Source organism: Bos grunniens, chromosome 5, assembly GCF_055505025.1.
Source record: "Bos grunniens cultivar Pamir isolate PY7600 chromosome 5, Bosgru_T2T1.0, whole genome shotgun sequence".
In the NCBI taxonomy this organism is placed as follows: Eukaryota; Metazoa; Chordata; class Mammalia; order Artiodactyla; family Bovidae; genus Bos; species Bos grunniens.
Genome location: NC_141169.1, coordinates 10,163,609 through 10,178,002, shown reverse-complemented (window position 1 = coordinate 10,178,002; position 14,394 = coordinate 10,163,609). Strand labels below are relative to the sequence as shown.

General features: G+C 37.2%; 1 protein-coding gene across 11 annotated transcripts in view; it reads left to right on the top strand.

Moving 5' to 3' along the window:
* PPP1R12A (protein phosphatase 1 regulatory subunit 12A) overlaps positions 1-14,394 on the top strand; it is a 166,529-nt gene that overhangs the window by 63,735 nt on the left and 88,400 nt on the right. The window lies entirely within an intron of this gene.

The following is a 14,394-nucleotide window of genomic DNA, read 5'->3' as shown; positions in this document are numbered from 1 at the left end:
CAGCATCAGCAACGCATTTGTCCCAGGAACTGCTAACCAATGTACAATTCAGTGGTGGTTCAAGAAGTTTTGCAAAGGAGATAATAGCCTTGAAGATAAAGAGTGCGGCGGCTGGTCATTGGAAGCTGACAACAACCAATTCGAGAGCAATCACCGAAGCTGATCCTCTTACAACTACACAAAAAGTTGCTGAAGAATTCAGCATCAACCATTCTACAGTAATTTGGCATTTGAAGCAAATTCATTTCAGTTTAGTCACTCAGTTGTGTCCAACTCTTTGCGACCCTGTGGACTGCAGCACGCCAGGCTTCTCTGTCCATCACCAGCTCCCGGAGCTTGCTCAAACTCATGTCCATCGAGTCAATGATGCCATCCAACCATCTTATCCCCTGTCATCCCCTTCTCCTCCTGCCTTCAATCTTTCCCAGCATCAGGGTCTTCTCCAATGAGTCAGTTCTTCACATCAGGTGACCAGAGTATTAGAGCTTCAGCTTAAAGCAAAGTGGAAAGGCGAAAAAGCTCAGTAAGCAGGTGCCTCATGAGCCGAACGCAAATGAAAAAAACTGTCATAATCCCCTACCATTGCAGCAAAAAAGAATAAAATACTTAGAAATAAACCTACCTAAGGAGACAGAAGAGCTGTGTACAGAAAACTTTAAGACACTAATGAAAGAAATCAAAGATGACATAAACAGAGAGATATTCCATGCTTCTGTGTTGGAAGAATCAATATTGTGAACATGGCTATACTATCAAATTCTATCTGCAAATTTATTGTTATCCCTATCAAATTACCAATGGCATTTTTCACAGAACTAGAACAAAAAATCTCACAATTCATATGGAAACACAGAAGACCCCAAACAGCCAAAGGAATCTTGAGAAAGGAGAATGGAGCTGGAGGAATCAACCTTTCTGATTCTAGACTGTACTACAAAGCTACAGTCATCAAGACACTATGGTACTGGCACAAAAACAGAAATATAGACCAATGGAACAAGATAGAAAGCCCAGAGATAAACCCACACCGCTATGGGTACCTTACCTTGGCAAAAGAGGCAAGAATATACAATGGGACAAAGATAAACTCTTCAGTCAGTGGTGCTGGGAAAACTGGACAGCTACGTGTAGAAGAATGCAATACACAAAGATAAACTCAAGATGGAATAAAGACCTAAATGTAAGACCAGAAACTGTAAAACTCTTAGAGGAAAACTTAGTCTATGACATAAATCACAGCAAGATCTTCTATGACCCACTTCCTAGAGTAATGGAAATAAAAACAAAAATAAACAAGTGGGACCTAATTAAACTTAAAAGCTTTTGCACAGCAAAGGCAACTACAAAGTAAAAAGACAGCCCTCTGAATGGGAGAAAATAATAGCAAATGAAACAACTGACAAAGGATTACTTTCCAGAATATACAAGCAGCTCATACAATTCAGTACCAGAAAAACAAACAGTCAAATCAAAAAGTGGGCAAAAGATTTAAACAGACATTTCTCCAAAGAAGACATGCAGATGGCTAATAAACACATGAAAAGTTGCTCAACATCGCTCATTATTAGAGAAATGCAAATCAAAACTATAATGAGATACCACCTCATACCAGTCAAAATGGCCATCATCAAAAAAATCTACAAACAGTAAATGCTGGAGAGGGTATGGAGAAAAGGGAATACTCTTGCACTGTTGGTGGGAATGTAAATTGATACAGCCACTATGGAGATGAGTATGGAGATTCTTTAAAAAAACCAGGAATAAAACTAGCATATGGCACAATAATCCCAGTGTTGTTGTTGTTGTTCAGTTGCTAAATCATGTCTTAATCTCTGCAACCCCATGGACTGCAGCACGCCAGGCTTCCCTGACCCTCACTATCTCCTGGAGTTTGCTCAAGGTCATGTCCATTGAATTGGTGATGCCATCTAACCATCTCATCCTCTGTCACCCTCTTCTCCTTCTGCCTTCAGTCTTTCCTGGCATCAGGGTCTTTTCCAGTGAATTGGCTCTTTGCATCAGGTCATCAAAGTATTGGGGCTTCAGCTTCCATATCAGTCCTTCCAGTGAATATTCAGGGTTTATTTCCTTTAGGATTGGCTGGTTTGATCTCCTTGCTCTACAAGGGACCCTCAAGAGTCTGTGGGTACACATATATAATGTATACAATGGAATATTATGCAGCCATAAAAAGGAACACATCTGAGTCTGTGCTAATGAGGTGGATGAAGCTAGAGCCTATTACACAGAGTGAGGTAAGTCAGAAAGAGAAAAGCAAATATTGTTTATTAACGCATATATCTGGAATCTAGAAAGATGGTACTAATGAACGTATTTGCAGGGCAGCAATGGAGATGAAGACATAGAGAACAGACTTATGGACATGGGGTAGGAGAGGAGGGGAAAAAAGAGGGTGAGATGAATGGAGACAGTAGTATGGAAACACTAACATATGTAAAATAGATAGCCAGTGGGGATTTGCTGTATGACTCAGGAAACTCAAACCAGGACTCTGTGACAACCTGCAGGGTGGGATGGGGTGGGAGGTGAGAATGAAGTTCAAGAGGGAGGAAACATGTATACCTATGGCTGATTCATGTTGATGTATGGCAGAAAGCAATACAATGTTATAATTATCCTTCAATTAAAAATAAATAATGTTTTAAAAAATCGTTATATTGAAGTGTTATCTTCTCTTACTCTACTCAACAACAATGAACTATTTCTCAGATTGTGATGTTTGATGAAAAGTGGATTTTATATAACAACCAGCTTAGTGGTTGTACTGAGAAGAAGCTCCAGAGCCCTTCCCAAAGTCAAACTTGCACCCGAAAAAGGTCACAGTCACTGTTGAGTGGTCTGCTGCCCATCTGATCCACTAATCTTTCTGTATCCTGGCGAAACCATTACATCTGAGAAATATGCTCAGCAAATTGATGATATGTACTGAAAACTACACTGCCTACAGCCAGCACTGGTCAATAAAATGGGCACAATTCTTCTCCAGGACAACACCCAACCACACTTTTCACACCAGTGCTTCAAAAGTTGAAGGAATTGGGCTATGAAGTTTGCCTCATCTGCCATATTCACCTGACCTCTTGCCAACCAACTACCACTTTTCAAGCATCTTGACAACTTTTTGCAGGGAAAACGCTTCCACAACCAGCAAGAAGCAGAAAATGCTTTCCAAGAGTTTGTCAAATTGCAAATCATGCATTTTTATGCTATAGAAATAAATTTGTTTCTCACTGGCAAAAATATGTTGATTGTAGTTGTTCCTATTTTGATTAATAAAGATGTGTTTGAGTCTAGGTATAATAATTTAAAATTCACAGTCCAAAACCACAATTATTTTTCACTAGCCTTAATATTTAACAATCTAGTCTATCCCTATTGTTAATTGTTAGGGGAAATTAACAATAGTTCTGAATTATGTTGCTTTGCTAAAAAGAGTATGATACATAGTTCTCCAGTTATTCAGTGTATTTAGGCTTAGTTTTTATTGTTTTCTAAAAATATCAAAAATAGTCATTGTATTCATCAGTTCAGTTCAGTCTCTCAGTCATGTCTGACTCTTTGCAGCCCCATGGACTGCAGCGTGCCAGGCTTCCCTGTCTATCACCAACTCCTGGAGCTTGCTTAAACTCATGTCCTTCAAGTTGGTGATGCCATCCAACCATCTCATCCTCTGATGTCCCCTTTTCCTGCCTTCAGTCTTTCCGAGCATCAGGGTCTTTTCCAGTGAGTCAGTTCTTCTCATCAGGTGGCTAAAGTATTAGAGTTTCAGCTTCAGCATGAGTCCTTCCAGTGAATATCCTAAAAGTTGATTTCCTTTAGGATAGACTAGTTTGATCTCCTTGCAGTCCAAGGGACTCTATCTGCTCACATCAAAGCTTATCAACTAATAAGTATTGAATATGATAGTATTACTCTGAGAGTCCAACTTTCTCATCCATACATGACTACTGGAAAAACCATTGCCTTGACTAGATGGACCTTTGTTGGCAAAGTAATGTCTCTGCTTTTTCCAGTAGTCATGTATGGATGTGAGAGTTGGACTATAAAGAAAGCTGAGCGCCAAAGAATTGATGCTTTTGAACTGTGGTGTTGGAGAATACTCTTGAGAGTCCCTTGGACTGCAAGGAGCTCCAACCAGTCCATCCTAAAGGAGGTCAGTCCTGGGTGTTCTTCGGAAGGAATGATGCTAAAGCTGAAACTCCAATACTTTGGCCACCTGATGAGAAGAACTGACTCATTTGAAAAGACCCTGATGTTGGAAAAGATTGAAGGTGACAGGAGAAGGGGACGACAGAGGAGGAGATGGTTGGATGGCATCAGTGACTCAATGGACATGAATTTGGGTAAACTCCAGGAGTTGGTGATGGACAGGGAAGCCTGGCCTGTTGCAGTCCAGGGGGTCTCAAAGAGTCGGACATGACTGAGCGACTGAACTGAACTGATTGACTGATTCTGGGAGTCTCTCTTAGTAATTCTTCATATTTTTCTTTCTGCGTTCATTTCATGTACGTGTATACCCCAGCCCATTCTCCCACCCTCCATCTCCTCAGCCATGTGTATTGGAGATATATTATAGCGGTTGAAGGGAAAGGTAATGTTTGGTGAAATGAAAAGTGCTTTAGGAGTTTTTGAGGTTTTTTTGTGTTTTATTAAGCTATTTGAGTTTTATTACTGACTCTAATACTGACTGCACAACATCTTTTGACAATTTGTTTCCTCTTTCTGGGCTTTGATTTCTTTATGTGTAAAATGAAGGGGTCTCCCTGCCATTGTAAAACAGTAGTGGTTATTCATAATTTTAATCATGATTTTTAAGTTTTTTATTCCTTTCTATTCTTTTCATGCTCAAGAAAAGGCTTGGATTTTATCTTCATGAAGAAAAATAGCTAATGTGTATTTATCTTCAGCTGTCCTTAAATATTTGGTATGTAGGCTCTGGAGTCAACTAATGTGAATTATGAAGGCTTCCTCAACCAGTCTCTAAGGGTATGACCTTGAGCAAGTTGCTTAGTGTTTACAGTTTTCTCCTCTGTAGAAAGGGATTAATATTTTCTAGGTTTGTTGTGAGGGTTAACTGATGTAACCCACCAAGCAGAGTTCCTGGCACATAGTTCCTGGAATATTCCATATGTATTAACTTTTGACCATTATCTTATTTATCTTTTCTGGGAAAATGAAAACTCAATTTCTTTCTTCATATGTTTAATCCTTGTATTTTGTTTCTTAATTCTGAGTTTGAAAAGACAATAATAATTTTTCTGAATAATTTCCTCTTGTAGACTTGGCTAGTATCCCATTGTGTCAGTTGGGATGATTTTAGATCCAGGTAATCCTCAGACACGACTGAGTGACTGAACAATAATAAATCGTATCAAACTTAAACTGACCTAAAGAGGAAGGGCACTAGTTGTGTATGATAATGCATTAGAGACAGTAGGACAGAGAATGTGAGGCCACAGTTTAGTTTCTAGACAGTTAAGAATTTTGCATCTGGTCTCTAGCCTGGCAGGAACCTAGTGATTTAGATGAATGATGGCTCTTTATATTCTGACTTGTAACTTATCTCACCTTTTCACCAAAGTAATTACTTTCAACTTCTCCCCGCTTTGAATGAGGTGGAAATCTTAGGGGAAATGAAAAACAGGTTGTTTAATAATGCCTCTTCTCCAGAGTGGATTAGAGGAAGAATAAATGAAGTGAATTTGGGGAGTATAGTGTTAATGACCAGCTTATGCCTGGTTTTACTATATACTCATGGGTCATGTTTTGAAATGTATGCATTAGAATCATTTTTTCTTGGGGGCTACTGAATTGGCTGTGTATTCTTGCCACCTCTTCTTAATATCTTCTGCTTCTGTTAGGTCCATACCATTTCTGTCCTTTATTGAGCCCATCTCTGCATGAAATATTCCCTTGATATCTCTAATTTTCTTGAAGAAATCTCTTAGTCTTTCCCATTCTGTTGTTTGCCTCTGTTTCTTTGCACTGATCACTGAGGAAGGCTTTCTTATCTATTCCTGGAATGTGAAGTCAAGTGGGCCTTCGGAAGCATCACTACGAACAAAGCTAGTGGAGGTAATGGAATTCCAGTTGAGCTATTTCAAATCCTGAAAGATGATGCTGTGAAAGAGCTACACTCAATATGCCAGCAAATTTGGAAAACTCAGCAGTGGCCACAGGACTGGAAAAGGTCAGTTTTCATTCCAATCCCAAAGAAAGGCAATGCCAAAGAATGCTCACACTGCTGCACAATTGCACTCATCTCATACGCTAGTAATGCTCAAAATTCTCTAAGCCAGGCTTCAACAGTACGTGAACCGTGAACTACCAGATGTTCAAGCTGGTTTTAGAAAAGACAGAGGAACCAGAGATCAAATTGCCAACATTCGTTAGAACATCAAAAAAGCAAGAGAGTTCCAGAAAAAAACATGTATTTCTGCTTTATAGACTATGCCAAAGCCTTTGACTGTGTGGATCACAATAAACCGTGGGAAATTCTGAAAGAGATGGCAATAACAGACCACCTGACCTGCCTCTTGAGAAATCTGTATGCCGGTCAAGAAGCAACAGTTAGAACCAGACATGGAACAACAGACTGGTTCCAAATCTGGAAAGGAGTATGTCAAGGCTGTATATTGCCACCCTGCTTATTTAACTTATATGCAGAGTACATCATGAGAAATGCCGGGCTGGAGGAAGCACAAGGTGAGATCAAGATTGCCAGGAGAAATATCAATAACCTCAGATACGTAGATGACACCACCCTTACGGCAGAAAGCGAAAAGAACTAAGGAGCCTCTTGATGAAAGTGAAAGTGGAGAGTGAAAATGTTGGCTTAAAACTCAACATTCAGAAAACTAAGATCATGGCATCTGGTCCCATCACTTCATGGCAAATAGATAGGGAAACAATGGAAACAGTGACAGACTTAATTTTGGGGGGCTCCAAAATCACTGCAGATGGTGACTGCAGCCATCAAATTAAAAGGTGCTTACTCCTTGGAAGAAAAGCTGTAACCAACCTTGACAGCATATTAAAAAGCAGAGACATTACTTTTCCAACAAAGGTCTGTCTAATCAAAGCTATAGTTTTTCCAGTAGTCATGTATGGGTGTGAGAATTTGACTATAAAGAAGGCTGGCATTGATGCCTTTGAACTGTGGTGTTGGAAAAGACTTCTTGAGAGTCCCTTGGACAGCAAGGAGATCCAACCAGTCCATCCTAAAGGAAATCAGTCCTGAATATTCATTGGAAGGACTGATGCTGAAGCTGAAACTCCAATACTTTGGCCACCTGATCCCAAGAACTGACTCATTGGAAATAAGACCATGATGCTGGGAAAGATTGAAGGCGGGAGGAGAAGGAGATGACAGAGGATGAGGTGATTGGATGGCATTACCGACTTAATGGACATGAGTTTGAGCAAGCTCCAGGAGTTGGTGATGGACAGGGAGGCCTGGCGTGCTGCAGTCCGCAGGGTCGCAAAGGGTCAGACACGACGGAGTCACTGAACTGAACTGAATTGGCAGTGTTAATGCTCTGAATCATGTCCCCACAAGATTCATATGTTGAAGGCCTAGCCACAGAACACAGGAATGTGACTATATATCGAGAGCCTTTTAAGAGATGATGAGGCCCTTATCATCTCTTAACCTGAGGCCTTTAGGGTGGGCCCTAATCCAATCTTACTGTATCTCTTTGAGAGGAAATTTGGACACAAAAAATGACATCAAGGGCTTGCACACAGAAAAGACAGCATAAGGACACTGTAGAAGGTGGCAATCTGTAAGCTAAGGAGAGACTCCTCAGAAGAAACCAATCCTGTGAACACCTTGGTCTTGACCTTCTAGCCTCCAGAACTATGAGAAAATGAATTTCTATTGTTTGATCCAGTTTGTCTGTGGTATTTTGTTATGGTAATGCTAGCAGTCTAATATAGGCAGTATAAAATTCTCACTGTTGCATCAAAGTGTTCTTCCCTAAAAGTTACAGTTTGATGCCATTAGACTATAGAGTAAAAGCAAAGTTAAATATAATGACTTTTTTACATACTTGAATGATTATGGAGTCCAAGAAAATGTATTCAATTTAGTGTTCCAGTCTAAGATGATCAGTTAATTATAACTAACCATTAACTATAACTGAATTATATATTTAAGTTATTATGTAGAAAGCATTGAAAATCAAATCCTGTGACTTGGCTTTTAATAACCAAAAAATAATAATGAATAAAAGAAAGAATAGATGAATAATTAGATGAAAACATAGTTCTTTTTTATAGCCGAAACATTTTTGTAAAGGAAACTTCTTCATGTCTACTATTTGGTTACCCCTAGTACAAGTTTTATATGAAATCAGAATATATTCTTTATTCTTTCCCTTTATAATACTGGTTTTTAAATAGTGAGTTGGTTTACTTACCTTCAGAAAGGACTAAGTGATTTTGCGTGTTTATGTATGTGTGTGATTTAAGTAACTTGAGTGCATGCATTTAAGCATACCTGATGTATTTCAATGTATTGCAGTTATTATCCTTACTGATGAGCAAATTGTACCATCTTTGATCAACAAGAGTCTCTTCATGTTGGCTTCTAAGATCTTGGGGTATGATCCAGTAAAGTGATCTTTAAAAGCTTCATTGCTATTTAGTATTATAAAAATGTTCCAGACACATCTTTTATATTTCTGGAATTGGCATTTCTCTAAAGAAACCTGTCCCTTTTATACTGGATTGGTCATTCTTTCAAATTCAGCACCCACAGGGTATCTTTCTTTAACCTCTTCTGTTTTTCCTCTGTATTTTCTTTCTCCCTTCTTCATTGCCAGGAACTATAGAATTAAAATAATACATAGTTACTAATTTGTTTCATTATATATTACACATACATTAGACTGCTTATAACAGTACCCCCAATAATCATAAGTACTGAAAGCAGCTTGAAGTTTGGGATTTGTTTTTGATTTTGTTTTTTGACAGGAGTGAGGAGGGTGACATTTCTTTTCATTCATCCTTATGGTATCCTAGTTGGAGTATACCATTGAATTACTGTGTGTGTTGAAGTTACTTGGAATAGTACTTTTCTGTGTGGCTATGACACTAGCTATATATACCATTACATTAATTGTTTACTTCTCTTTTAGAGTTTGTTTTTTTGTTTAATTTTGTTTGACCATTTACATAAAATACGAGGTCTAATGGCAATTACCACCCAATTTCCTATAGGTAACATTTTAAAATTTTATGTTTTATCCCAGTTTGTATTTTAATGTGAGCATTATTCCTCCTTTGTAGATAAATGAAAAATTATCATATACTATTTCTCCACTTTTCTCTTTTCACTTAACAGTCTTTCCTGGAGACTACTATGTAGTGGGATATAGAGATATTTCTCATCGTTCTCTTTAGATTTAGTATTTTGTACTCCATTGTACAGTGTCATTGTATTAATTCAGCTTGTCCTTCTTGATTGACCAACAAATATTATTTTTTTGAATGACTATAACCTTTACCTTGGCATTGTCTTTACTTTTTTTTATTCTTGCAAATTGTAAGAATTTTTGTTTATGTGAAAAACATTTCATAGTTGAATAATAAAACTTAAATGATTTGTTTTATTAACATCTTGGTTATTGATATGATTATAATCTTTTAAATTTCATCACTGTTTTTTAGGCTTCCACCACAGATATTTAAGGAATGCTTTTATCTCAAGTAGCTCTAGTGTTTGCATTAAAATTTTCCAATAATAGAGAAAATTAGCCCTGTGTTAGGCTAGCATTATGTGGTTTCATAGCATAGAGAATGAAATGTTGATTAATTAGTGCATTTAATATATTTTCCTTCATGTTTGGAGTAGCTTTGAAGACATTGCGGTTGAAGATTTCATATCATCATAAAATACTGGTGATGAGATTCAGTTACATTTTCATGGTCTTATTTACAGCATGGAAAAAGTTTCACTAGTTTTGTTATTTGATCATTAAAGAATCAACTATTTAAAGATATAACTTTTAAAAAATATTGTGGTGGCTTATTTATATCATGTCTTTTCTTTTTCATTATAACTTTTATTTTATAAATATCCAACGGAATCTTCAAGACTTTTCTTGGCTTATCTTTCAAGATATATTCAGTATCTGACTATTTTATCACCTCTTTCCTTTCTCCCTGATCTTGGACATTGTTGTTCTTCACTGGAATTATTGCAGTTGGAATCATTCTAGCCATAACCATCTTCTTCCCCCCATCTATTTTCTGCACAGCAGGTAGAATGATCCTTGTAAGATATTGTAATAGCATCACATTTTATTCAAAGCCCTTCACCCTCCAGTGGGTTTATAATGCATTCAAAAAATAGAGTTCTGGTTGCTCCGAGGCGATGGTGTGGCCCCCTGTTACATCTATGATGTCATTTCTCCACACTTCTCCAGGCTCTCTTTTAGCCAAAATGGTCTTCTTTGCTGAGCCTTTAAACAAACTAGGCATCTTGCTTCATAGTCTGCACCTGCTGATTCCCCTGTCTGGAATTCAATAATATTATTTTTGGTGAAAGAACCAGAAATTCTTACCAATTGTGAAGTAATTAGCCCCCAATTAAAATAAATAAATTAAATTTTAAAAAAAAAGAACTATATGAACTGCATCACCACACGTATGAGAAGCATTATAATATTCCAGAGTTCAAGGTCAGGATGAGACAACTCTTTTTATTTTAACTGCTAAGTAATTGCTATTAACTCTAGACAGATTACCAACTTCTCTGAACCTGTTTCCTCATCTATAAAGTGGAAATGTTAGTACTTATCCCTACTTTGTAAGATTATTGTGAAGATTAGATGAGATCATATTTATAAAACACTTGGCACAATGAATAGCACATATTTAATATCAGTACAGTTAGCTGAATTAGTTATTACTTGTATTACTATTTTCAGTCACTACTTGTAGTGAAAAATAGCTAAACTCTTGGTTTTCCTGGATTATTTAATAAAACTGTAATCTGATTATTTGCTCTTAGGGCAGACCTAGCTCAATGAGAGGAACAGGGGAGAGGGAAGTAGTCATTTTTCATATTTACTTTGATATATGGTTATTTGAGCTCCAAGAAGACTTGGCAAGTCCATGCATTTCGGTTTACATATTTCTTATAAGAATGATGCATTGCTAGTGTAAACAGACCATGTATTTTGATTAAAAGTCTCAGAAGGTGAAATTGAATCTAAGAGCCTTTGAAAACAGTAAAATTTTATTTGTAGGATATTTATCTCTTGCTGTAATAATTATGAGGTGTATTTGCCCCAAACTAATATTTTCATATATACTTCCCTGGTGGCTTAGCAATAAAGAATAATGCTTGAGACACAGGGTTCAGTCCTTGGATGGGAAAGATCCCCTGGAGAAGGAAATGGCAACCCATTCCAGTATTCTTGCCTGGGAAATCTCATGGACAGAGAGCCTGGCAGGCTACGGTCTAGGGGGTCACAAAAGAGTCAGATACGACTTAGTGACTAAACAGCAACAACAATATTCTGATATATATTCTTACTGCCTTTTTTTTTTTTAACTACTCTATGAACATATTCAGTTATTTCCATTTCACAATCAGAAGTGGACCCTCATTCTCAAGACTCAAATTCTGATGTTCTTTCTGTTACATTATTATTGTCTCCTATAGTAGCGTTAGGGATTTTAAAAAGTAAAAATGACAGCAACTGCACCTAATCTTCAAGCTTACAGATACATACGAAGTCAGTACCAATACTAGATAGAAGAAATGGACCAAGAGATGTTCAAGGAACATTGAGGAAGAAGTGATCAATTCTCTTTAGACCATTCAGAGAAAGAAAGATTCCAGGGGAGGTGACATTATTAGATTAAACAATGGGCAGGTTTTTTTTTTGGAGTATAATTGCTTTACAGTGTTGAATTAGTTTCTGCTGTACAGCAATATGAATCAGCTATATGTATATATAATCAGATTATATCTATACATATATATATATATATACACCCTCTCCCTTGTGAGCCTTTCTCCTACCACACCACCCCGCTTCACCCCTCCAGGTCATCATAGGGCACTGAGCTGAGCTCCCTGTGCTACACAGCAGCTTCCCCCTATCCACAGAGTAGCAGAATTTTTGCCTCTGGGAGTTGAGAGCTATCAGAGAAAAGTCATATTCATAAATGGGAAATAACACATGGTTAAAGCTCTTTTAACTAACATCCACTCTATTACTAACAGTTGCCATTTCTTTGTTACAACATATTGAATGACTGCCATAAAGTAATTAATATTGACCATTGTAACACGTAAACTACTTCTAATAAGCTCATTTCTGTTTCCACTAGTTGAATTACAAGCCTACTAAAAGTTAGTTGGGTGTGTTCTGGCCTATTAATGTCTATTTCCCTTGTTAGTGATAATATACTTTAATTAGAGCACTCAAAACTGATGCAATGTGTACAAAAAAGAAAATTATTGCTAATGATAAACTATTTTGAAAAGCCTCAATAAAGGGAAAGTCCTGAAAATATAATTGCTCTTTAATTGGATGTGGGTGCAACAACTGAAAAATTGAAAGAAAAAAATATCTAGAAGGATTATATACTCAGATTGCATTTGTGTTGACTGCAAATGTTAGTTTCACTTTAAGACATTTTGATGTCTTAGTACATTAGGAGTATCATTTATGCAAGAAGGGGAGCATGGATTTAAGTCATTGGAGACATTCTCCAGTATCGTCTGTGTTGGAATAAATGTCTTGCATTTATTTATTTTTCACATATGTGATATGTTTTACTATTCCCTATTTAAATAATCTTTTCTGCTTAACCAAAATCAGTGCTTGTCATGATTGCATTGGATAACAGGCTTCTTTGGACCCGTAGTATTTTCAGGAGAGGAACATTAGTGTTATATGATGAGAGTATCTAATAAGATAGGAAGAGGGAACTGGGGCTGTAGCACAGAGGAATTTGTGTGCCTTGCTAACTTTGACCTTTAATGGTGAGACATTTTTAGGAACATGATGGTTCTTTCCCTGTACTTTTAGAAAACAATTCTTGACAGATTAAAGAGTGGACAAGAGAGCCAGGGCAGTGGCAGTGAGCTTGGAAGTGGGGCAGATCTGAAAGAAATTTGGAAAATTAAATTAATAAGGTTTGGTGTGCTTGACTGGATTAGGTAGTAAGGTGGGAAGAAAAATCAACAGTAGTGATAGTGCTGGTAATAGCTAACATTTGCTGAGCACTTTGAGTCACTGCTTAGAGTCTTTTTCACTGTGTATAATTTTGGTCATCCTGACAATTACGTGAAAATATGTTGCTACCACTACCCTACAGCCCAGATGCACAATTCTAAAACCCCAAAACTCTGAAAAATGACCAGTTGTAAGATTGGTGTAGGCTCACTTGGCAGCAAACCATGACTAGACCTGATACGAGGCTATTTATAGTCTTTGTTTCTTCCCCACTTAAGCATTAATTTATTTTTGCAAAAATATCAATACGTTTGGTTATGGAGGACGGACTCAGACTCAGTAGGAGTGAGTTTGGAAAACTCAGTAGTTTTCCAAAATATGACAAGTTTTGAAATTTGTGCTTAGATGAGTGATTGGCCCATATTGTAATTCTTATTTTATGAGTGAGGAAACAGAGAAATCACACACAGTAATCGGCAGAGCTAGGATTTAAACCTAGACTTTCTTGTCAAGTCTGCACTACACTGTTCTGCCTCCCCTTCTAGCCTTTGTAATTGGTAAAAGGATGCCATTAAACTAAAGTAAGGAATTGAAGAGGAAGATTGAGGGAAGCAGAGGAAAGCATATAGTAGAATATGGATTTAAATAGGCCTAGTTTTCTCATTATTAGTGTATAGGAATGCAAGGGATTTCTGTGTGCTGATTTTATATCCTGCAACTTTACTATAGTCATTGATTAGCTCTAGTAATTTTCTGGTGGAGTCTTTAGGGTTTTCTATGTAAAGGATCATGTCATCTGAAAATAGTGAGAGTTTTACTTCTTCTTTTCCAATTTGGATTCCTTTTATTTCTTTTTCTGCTCTGATTGCTGTGGCCAAAACTTCCAAAACTATGTTGAATAGTAATGGTGAAAGTGGGCACCCTTGTCTTGTTCCTGAGTTTAGAGGAAATGCTTTCAATTTTTCACCATTGAGGATAATGTTTGCTGTGGGTTTGTCATATATAGCTTTTATTATGTTGAGGTATGTTCCTTCTATTCCTGCTTTCTGGAGAGTTTTTATCATAAATGGGTGTTGAATTTTGTCAGAGGCTTTCTCTGCATCTATTGAGATAATCATATGGTTTTTATTTTTCAATTTGTTAATGTGGTGTATTACATTGATTGATTTGCAGA